The following is a 10,127-nucleotide window of genomic DNA, read 5'->3' as shown; positions in this document are numbered from 1 at the left end:
TCTAATATTGTAATATTGCTAAGTAATCATGGCAACCAGGCCTGCAGTAGCGTCCTGGTTGCCATGGTTACCGATCGGAGCCCCAGCTATTAAACTGGGACTCCGATCGGAACTCTCCGCTGCCACCAATGATCGGGCAGGGGGGGGGGAGGCCGTACACTGGCCACCAATGATATTACAATAGAGGGAGGGGGGGGGGGGGCGACGGAGGCCGCACACTGGCCACCAATGATATTACAATAGAGAGGGGGCGGGGGGGGGGGCGCACACTGATCTCTTACAGGGGGCTATGATACACACAATTAACCCCTTCAGGTGCGGGTTAATTGTGGTCGGGTGCTGCCAGGCAGCAGGGGGCAGTCATGTACACAGTTCTCAGTATATTCTAACTTGAAGCGTCCCCATCACCATGGGAACGCCTCTGTTAGAATATACTGTCGGACCTGAGTTTCACGATGTAACAAATCCGATGGTATTTTCTAACATAGAGGTGTTCCCATGGTGATGGGGACGCTTCAAGTTAAAATATACCATCGGATTGGAGAAAACTCCGATCCTATGGTATATTAACTCCTGACTTGGGGGACGGATCCGTTTGAAATTGCACCATATTGTGTCAACATCATTCGGATCCGTCCCCATTGACTTGCATTGTAATTCAGTACGGATCCGTTTGGCTCCGCACGGCCAGGCGGACACCAAAACGACTTTTTTTTCATGTCCGTGGATCCTCCAAAAATCAAGGAAGACCCACGGACAAAAAAACGGTCACGGATCACGGAAAAACGGTCGTGCGCCGGGCACAGTTCATAGCAGCGCTTCAGAGCGCTGCTCTGTTACAGCTGAAAAGGGGTTAATTAGTGCGCAGGCGCGATATGATTAGTGCGGATTAGTGCGCTTCCCAGCGAAGTGAATATTGATGAGCTGGGCGACGCTTCAAACGGCAGTTGTGGCGAGGCTGGCTGGGCGCAAGCTGAGATGAAACACCGCCCCTTGGGCAGATTGAACACGATTAAAGCAGGTTATAAAACTTCATTTTACTGTATTTATAAGGTGGACAGGGGGGATACTTAGATGATTCTAATACACTTTATAAGACCTGTACTGTCATATATATACCTAAATATGCTTTTTGGGCCTGTCAGTGTCTTAATAACCACTTATAATTCATCAGAATCTTAATAATGACTCAATACATTTATGTTGTCTATAAATATCGCCAGACACATCATAAAAATATATCCAGGACCAGCTCCAGCACCAGGCCAACCTGGCAGATTCTAGTGCCTACTGGGCATAAGGTCCTAAGAGTACGAATACACAGCACGGTCGTGATGCAGTCATGATGCAGTTAGGAACTGCAGCATCTTATTTCCCAATAGAAGTCAATGGGAAAATAGGTTTCTGAGACAGACCTGACACTTTCAAAGTTGTGATGACTGCACCTGATTGACCGCACATAAGACATGTCCTGCTACCTGCGGCTTCTGACTGCATGAGATATACAGCTGAGTAGCCGCTTGTGGTATATGTTTTACCAAAGGTGTTACTACTTGTGATTTATATGATGACAAAACCCCTTTAAAATAAATACAACACATTACAAATTACACAGTAATTATTTATTTAACGAAAAATGGGACAAAATGTAGAAGCTGTGTGTGAAAAATGAGTACACCTTTATTTCTTCCATAGGAATCAAAATGGTAAGTAGCAGTAAGGTGCTGCCAATCAAATACCATTGTTTAACTGATCATCAGCATGTGTGACCACCTGTATAAAAGCAGAAGGTTTGGCAGTTTGCTGGTCTAGAGCATTCAGGCGTGTGTTAACACAAGGCCGAGGAAAGACATCAGCAATGTTCTTAGAGAAGCAATTATTCCTACACAAATCACTGCAAAAAATGCACCAAAATGATACACAACTGACAATACTAGCTAATTCCTCAGGCCGATGTTAAAAGCTGAGAACTTTGCCAATATCTTCCAGTCAGGAACATAACGGAGCCCCTCATGCACCACGTCACGGTGTCTCAGCACGCATGGGGTCCTACCACTAAACCGCCTGTGGTGTGTGAACAGGGTCTGAATCAGTGCTAGAAACCAACCCACAGCCGGACTCTCACATGCCTCCATAGTGGTATCACCAATGCACTGTGAGGTAGGATAAAGCTGTGACACAGAAGCAAAAGAATGTTACCTACAAATAAAAGTGACACATTCCATACACATAAAGACAAAAACTCACTTAAAAAATGGCCTAAACGGGTGGAAATGCTCCAAACCCAGATACTGTAGCGTGTCTACAACCGCAATTCCTCCGCACCACAAGAAAATCTTACACAAAATGATACATTGCGCAGATGAAAAAATATATACATACACAAATCAAAAAAATGTAAGCAATTATTCCTGCCCATTAATTTGGGAAGAGTTATAAGCCCATTTCCAAACAAATTGAAGTCCATCATCATACTGCGAGAACGATTATTCTCAAGTGGAAAACATTCAAAACAGTTGACAATCTCTTCAGGAGAGGACATCCCAACAAATTCACCCTAAGGTCAGAACGGGCAATGCTGACAGAAATTGCAAGAATCCAAGAGCAACGTCTAAGACTCTACAGGACAGTTCAAATAGACAAAGACTGAACAAGTATGGCTTGTTTGGAAGGTTTGCCAGGAGAAAGCACCTTTTGTCTGAAAATAACAGAAAGCACGGCTTAACGAGCGTCTGTTAGCATGATCAACCCATAAACCAGACATATTGCCTGGTGGGGTTGATCATGCTGATTAAAACAATACCTTAATTACCGTTATAGGTTGCAGTGTTGTGTAGATATGAGGATTTTTAACTTTATGCAAATCAGATAGTTGGAAGACCAAGGAGTGGGCTGTAGAGCTTCAACACCACTACTAGCTGCTCCCCTAGTGCTCATTACACTCCCCTTTGATTGACAGGGCTAATAGCTCATCCAGAACTGGAGGTGTCGGTGGCTTCACACACAGCGGAGAAATGCAGCTGCCGGCGGGATGGAAAGGTAAGTATTCTATCCTCGCTGCACATCGTTTGCTCCCCTCTGCAGAGGCTCCACTGACACCAATGATTGGATGCATTGCACGCATCTGAACAAACCACAAGACCCCTGGAACAAAATTCTGTGGACAGACAAGACCAAAGTGGAGATGTAATGTACAGTGCCACATTTTATGAAAACCAAGCCCACATATCAGCACAAACACCTCATACCAACTGACAAGTACAGTAGTGGAGGGGGTGATGATTTTGGACCTTATTGTGCAGTGACAGGTCCTGGCCACCTTGCAGTCATTTAGTCGTCAATGTACTCCATGTAAAGCCTTCTACAGTCAAATGTGAGGCCATCTATCTGGATGAAACTGGGTCATGCAACAGGACAGTGATCCCAAGTACACCAGCAAACCAATATTGGAATGGCTGAAAAACTAAAGAATTAAGATGTTGGAATAGCCTAGTGAAAGTTCAGACCTCAATCCTATTGAAATGCTGTGGCAGGGGTTTAAAGAGGACCTTTCACTGATTCTTACCCTATGAACTAACTATACAGACATGTGGAGCGGCGCCCGGGGATCTCACTGCACTTACTATTATCCCCGGGCGCCGCTCCGTTCTCCTGCTATGCCCTCCGGTATCTCCGTTCCCTAAGTTATGGTAGGCGGAGTCTGCCCTAGCGCTGGCCAATCGCATTGCAGAGCTCACAGCCTGGGAGAAAATAACCTCCCAGGCTGTGAGCTCTGCGCTGCGATTGGCCAGCGCTAGGGCAGACTCCGCCTACCATAACTTAGGGACTGGTATCTCCGCCTACTATAACTTAGTGAGCGGAGATACCGGAGGGCATAGCAGGAGAACGGAGCGGCGCCCGGGGATAATAGTAAGTGCAGTGAGATCCCCGGGCGCCGCTCTACATGTCTGTATAGTTAGTTCATAGGGTAAGAATCGGTGAAAGGTCCTCTTTAAGAGAGCTGTGCGTAAATGAATGCCCACAAACATTAATGATCTGCAGTAACATTGTAAAGAGTGGGTCAAGATTCCTCCAGAATAATGCAAAAGACTGATAAAGTCATGCATAATACATTTACTTCAAGTTATTGCTGCTAAAGTTGGACCTATAAGCTATAGATTCATGGGGTGCACTTAGTTTTTCACACGTCTTTCACATTTTGGCTTCAATTCATGCAGAACTGTGGGGTTAAATATAAAATAACATGTATTTGTCAAAAAGAGTACATAGGCAAAACGAAACGGGAGCTACGCAGGCGCATAGGAGAACATCTCCTGGATATAGAAAAGCGGCGCGATACTGCCGTGGCCCGACACGTATGCGAGTTGCATCAAGGGAACCCCAGGGTCATCAAGGTCATGGGCATCGAAGCTGTTAGCCCCCCTAAACGATAGGATAAGATCCTATTACAGCGCGAGTCACGGTGGATATTCCTCCTACAGACGGTCACTCCGACAGGTCTCAATGAACAGCTGAATTATAGCTGCTTTCTGTAGACAAGTATCTGTCCTGGTGACCGTCTCCACCAGCGTAATTGGCTTCATTTAACCTATAATGCCCCTCCCCTTTAAGTCGGCAGTATCTTGCCTAGGGCCATTATCTCTGTCATCTATTGGATATTGTTTCACAAATTTACCACCTATCATGTTCATTGGTTGGTATTCACCACCAATTAGACCTTTCCTTAGATACAAGATTATCTCTGGTACTGACTCACTGTGATCTTTCTTTGTGTTTGTGTCACTGTTCATTAGTCGATTTTATCCATCATTGGATGAAGAGCCTCGAATATCTTTAATTAGAACCGATTGTGGTTCAAAATATTCGGGTGGATTTTCGAATGTCCGATCGTTTTTTCCACCATCGAATATTATGAAGCAATCGATATTGTAAATGTAACAATGGAAAAATGGGCGAGCACTCATACACTTGGCAACCAAATTGACATATGCAGAAAATATTTATTATTAAATCCCCATAAAATTCAAGTAATAAAAATAATAAAAACTGTGTATTATAGCAATGACATACAAAAACTACAATCACATAAACTATAGTAGATATAATAGTATAGTCGATATTGTATTGAATGCTAAAATATATGATAATAAAATATTCAATACTAGTCTATAGTCGATAAATTCACTGATATAAATCACACACCAAAAACTTCTAGTATTGTCCAGTGCTCGCCCATTTTTCCATTGTTACATTTACTTTTTAACAGAGGGTGGGGTGATTCCCTCTATATGAGCTTGCAGCACCAACCCTGTAACTACTAAGGAGTGAGCCACTACAACCCACTACTATTTTCCGAATCGATATTGTAGTTGCTTCGTCTTGGACGGCTGCTACGATCTCGCGATATCTAGTACGAGATCGCGCATGCGCAAGAGTGCTATGTCAACCAGGCACTTTTTCCTGCGCTCCAGGCCTCGTTCCGATTCTGCGGTGGACGCATGCGCCGCGCTGACGTGCATGCAGGCGGGTGCGCTCATTGGCCATGGATCTTACAGGTGGCAGCAGCGGGAACCAGGTAGTTATTTAAATGAGGAGGGAATGCCGGGTTAGTTGGCGTCCCATGTGCAGGAATATTTATCCATATACTGCATCATTCCTTTACCTCTTATCTATGAGGTAGCCCATGGAGGATCCGACTATCTTGGCGTACCTCAAGACCAGCTGACTGACCGTGTCATTTCTGGTCTGTGCGATTGATCATTTCATCTAGGGATCGATCTGCTTTACTTTCTTTAATCTCCCCTGATGAACTGCTCTATGTCCTGGCAGTGAAACATGTGTGTAGGGATTTTTTTCATGCATTTTTAGGGACATATAGAATCAGGGCCGTCTTTAATATTGATTGGACCCTGGGCAAGGATTTCCTTGTGCCCCCTGGATCCCGCCTTCCCGCACCCTAGCATGCAATCACGCCCTCCACATGCAGTCTCATGATTGGTCCACACCCCTGCCTTGCAGCCTCACAGGAGTACAGGACCAGTATCTGCACACGTATGTATGGCATAATTGGGATGCACATCACACATGACATGACACGGGTGACACATTATTATTGCCACATGTGTCACATGCCACTACCGACTGTACAGCCGTTCAGAGTTCAGACAGTTCAGAGTTCCACTTCCTTCAGAAAAGCGAGCCTGCCGTGCACTCCAGCGACTTACAGATAGAGGCAGTGGCGTTGCTATGGCTGGTGTCACCCTTTGCTCAGGGGGGGCCCTCATGGTGTGGACTTGTCATTTTTTTCTAAGGAATATAGTTTAACCGTTTATGTTCAAAAGAGAAAAAAGGGGGTCACTAAGTCAGCTCCAATCAGATATCTGCATAGACCCAGAGTCTTGGTCTATGTGCAGATATCTGATTGGAGCTGACTTCTTATTTTCTCTTTTGCACATAAATGGTTAAACTATTCCTTAGTGAAAATGACCAGTCCAGTCCACACCATGAGGGCCCCCCTGAGCAAAGATTAGTAAATGTGGCAAATGATGACCCCAGGCCACAGTTCAGCAGCAGAGTCAGACAGAGAGAAGAACCCAACCCCTGCCCTTGTCGTCTGGGGCTCTCTATAATAATACCCCACAAATTTATGAATGGTCGGATCTGGTGACCTGAGTCCTGACCGGTTTCTTCAAATATAAAATAAAGTCAATATATATATATATATATATATATAATGCCTATGCGCAGCGTGCCACTGCTTTTTGCTTACCTCCTCCTCAGTCTTGTCCTCCCCTCCTGGCGCGGCAGTGGCAGGTCGACTCTGGCTGGCTGCCTGACTGTCTGTACTATTAGGTAGGTCAGGTCAGCAGGTCAGTGAGACTGGTCTGGACTTCTTGTCTGGTAAGTGGTCACAACTCACATCACGTGAGGCTGTGTGTGACTCACTCACCACCGCCAGCCAATCCCTTTAGCCTCTGAACCGGAGGCGGGGACTTAGTCCCTGCTGGTGCCTGCTCCGCCGTGGCGCTTCACCAGGCTGCGGTGATGACTCACACAAGACACTCACACCCCCTTTTACCACGTGAGTGACGGGGGCGGGGGGCCGAAGTGCTTCGCCTTCGGCGCTGTAAGTTCAAGTTGTCTAGACATCTGTGGTGATGAGTAGACTGTCTGTGCTGCGCTGAAGCGCTTCTGCATATTAGATTATAGATAGAGACTGAGTCAGAGTCGCGAGTTGGGCCAGCCGCCAGGGCCCCAATGAGCAACTGGGCCCGGGGCAGCTGCCCCTTTTGCCCTGCGGCAAAGACGGCCCTGTATAGAATTCCAGATTGAGGGACAGGTTCCAGACAGGGTCGTCCTTATAAGGACGAGTGCCCTGTGGTCAGGCTGCTACCATACCTTTAGTATCAGGGCTGACTGGCTAGACAGCTATAGGGACCGCCTAGGGACCCTGCACACATGTGTATTATTGCCAGCCTTTTTGTTTTTCCCTGATGTTTATCCGGATATCCATACAGGATGAGCAACTATCAAACACAGAGTGTGGTGTAGCATCTGATGACCGTCCCTGGGTACCGGTAGGACACGCTGGTTACTCAGTGCCGCCGTGCACTTCAAATTATTGTATTTATTTTGGGATAATCATTTTTACATTGATTAGTGGTTATTAACCCTGTATCCCAATGTTCGTTTTCGCACACTATATTTCGGATTTTATCTGCATACTGAATTAAATGTTATGTTTTAGGATTATCCTTTCTGATTTACGTGTTTACTCCAGGTAATCCAGAGCGCAGACATACTACAGATCTGACCTCTCACTCCTTTTGATTATTGATTTTCTTCATTTTTGTTGAACAGATAATTAAATGGTGAATTTGTCATGTGTTTGTGTTCAATAAAGGTTGTAGCTACCTATCCTTAAGACATTCTAAGGATCAGAATTATAATTTTTTTTAATATTTCCTGTGTGTCCAGTAGGGATTGATATCGATTTTGTAGAGCCGATACTGATAACCTGTGAACTTTCAGGTCGATAGCCAATAACCTATATCGATATTCTGTGCATTTTCATTTTTGAAAAAAAAAATTTTTTTCTGTTACGGCATTCACCACATAGGAGATTTATTTTAAAATATTTTAATAGTTTGGACTTTTTGTACGTGGCAATATTTGGTATGTTTATTTATTTATTGTTTATATATTTTATATATAAAATTGGGAAAGGGGGTGCTTTATACTTAATATTTATTAATTTTTGTAACTTTTTCTTTTTTTTTACTTTTTAATTAATAACTATTTCTCCCTAGAACCTAGGATCTTTTAATCCCTTGTCCTATTCACCCTAATAGAGCTCTTTTAGGGTGAATAGGACTTCACACTCTCCCTGCTGCCCTGTGCATAGTACACACAGCAGCAGGGAGCTTACCATGGCAGCCAGGGCTTCAATAGCGTCCTGGCTGACATCGTAACCGATCGGAGCCCCAGGATTACACAGCTGGGGCTCCGATCAGAATCCGCCACTGCATCACCAATGAAGAGGAGGGGAGGGGACCGTTTGGCCACTGCCACCAATGACTTTAATACTGGGGGGTTGGGGGGGCGCACTGCACCACCAATGATTTTAATACTGGGGGGTGGGGGAGGGAGCACTGCGCCACCAATGTTTTTAATACTGGGAAGGGCGCACTGCACCACCAATGATAATTGATAATTTAATACAGGAGGCAGGTGTGTTGGCGCTGAATCACATAGCCGGCACCCTGCCTCTGACGGGGAGCTGCGAACAGCGGCAGCAGTCAACCCCTCAGGTGTGGCACCTGAGGGGTTTAACTGCCGCTGATCGCAGCTTCCTGTCATATAGGCTGGGCACCGCCTCCTGTATTTGTATTAGACGTTAATTATCATTGGTGACGCAGTGCACCCGCACCTCCTCCTCCCGTCTCTCATCATTGGCAGCGCGGCACAGGGGAAGGGAGAGAGTGACTCCTTCTCCCCTGTGCTGCTGAGGGAACATGAGCGCGCTGGACGCATTATCGGCATATCGGCGAGGTTAGATCCCTAGTGTCAAGTCCTGATATGTAAAACCATAGGATTCAAAGAGGGTGTACTCTATGCAGGGAGCCCCTGGGGGACCTGAGCAGAGGGTGCGAGTACTAGCTGTGATGATGCGTATTCCCTCAGGCCATCGCTCCCTGGGGTCGGTGCAGTCGAGAAGGGGCACCATGTGTTCCCGCTGAGCACACCCTGTAGCTGTGAGATCCTTGCCTGATGGTAGCTTGGGGTGCCCTTGATGTTAATGTCTATGTGGGTGCCAAGCAGGGCACGTGATGGAAATGCAATGGCCAGCATGCAGTGTTAGAAGACTCAATAACCAGTACAGATAAACCAAACGAAAGTCTTTCTTTACCATGTGCACAATAGGAGTTGTAGTACATCCAGCAATTATTGGTACACAGTGCAAATTCTTCTTAGATATCCAAGCATGGGCTGAGAAAGCAGTTTGTAGCAATAGCCCTCTAATTAGTCCTTTGTTGACTAAAGTGTCTGTGTCAGTGATCTCTGGCTAGCAGTTATAATCTGGCAACCGTGGCTGTAGTGTTCACTAATCTGCGGTACATAGGGTGTCTTAACTTGTTATCTATTCGCAACAGCTGGATCTTGAATGCATTAAGCTTGGATACCTGTCACCGCCACTTCTGTGAGAAGGTCTGACAGATGTCCTTTTCTACCTCTTGCATGATGTTCTTTGTTTTGGTTTCACTTTGTCATCTCATTTCCTTCTCCCAGGTGTCACCTATTTAGACTAATCCTCTTTCCTTTATATTCCCTCCCATACTGCCTCACTTTGCAGTTTATACTACTTCCTGAATTGAAGTGTTCACTGCTGGAGACTTCTGTAGCTGCTTGTTCAGATAAGTCCTTTCATGTATTGTGTTTCCTTGCTGGCTTGATTCTAGGTGACCCTGACTCCCTCCGTATTAAGTGCAAGGAGCCGGTGGTCGTGTCCCCTCACTATTATAGGGTTTTCAGGTGTCACACAGTCTAGATACGAGGGCATGCAATCGTCTACCTCTGAGACCCTTGTATGTGCTTAGCAGTCAGGGTGAGTTCTTAGGGTTTTATAG

The sequence above is a fragment of the Bufo bufo genome, chromosome 1 (genome assembly GCF_905171765.1).
Source record: "Bufo bufo chromosome 1, aBufBuf1.1, whole genome shotgun sequence".
Classification (NCBI taxonomy): domain Eukaryota; kingdom Metazoa; phylum Chordata; class Amphibia; order Anura; family Bufonidae; genus Bufo; species Bufo bufo.
The sequence above is the reverse complement of the archived record's forward strand: the minus strand, read 5'-3'. Positions refer to the sequence as shown.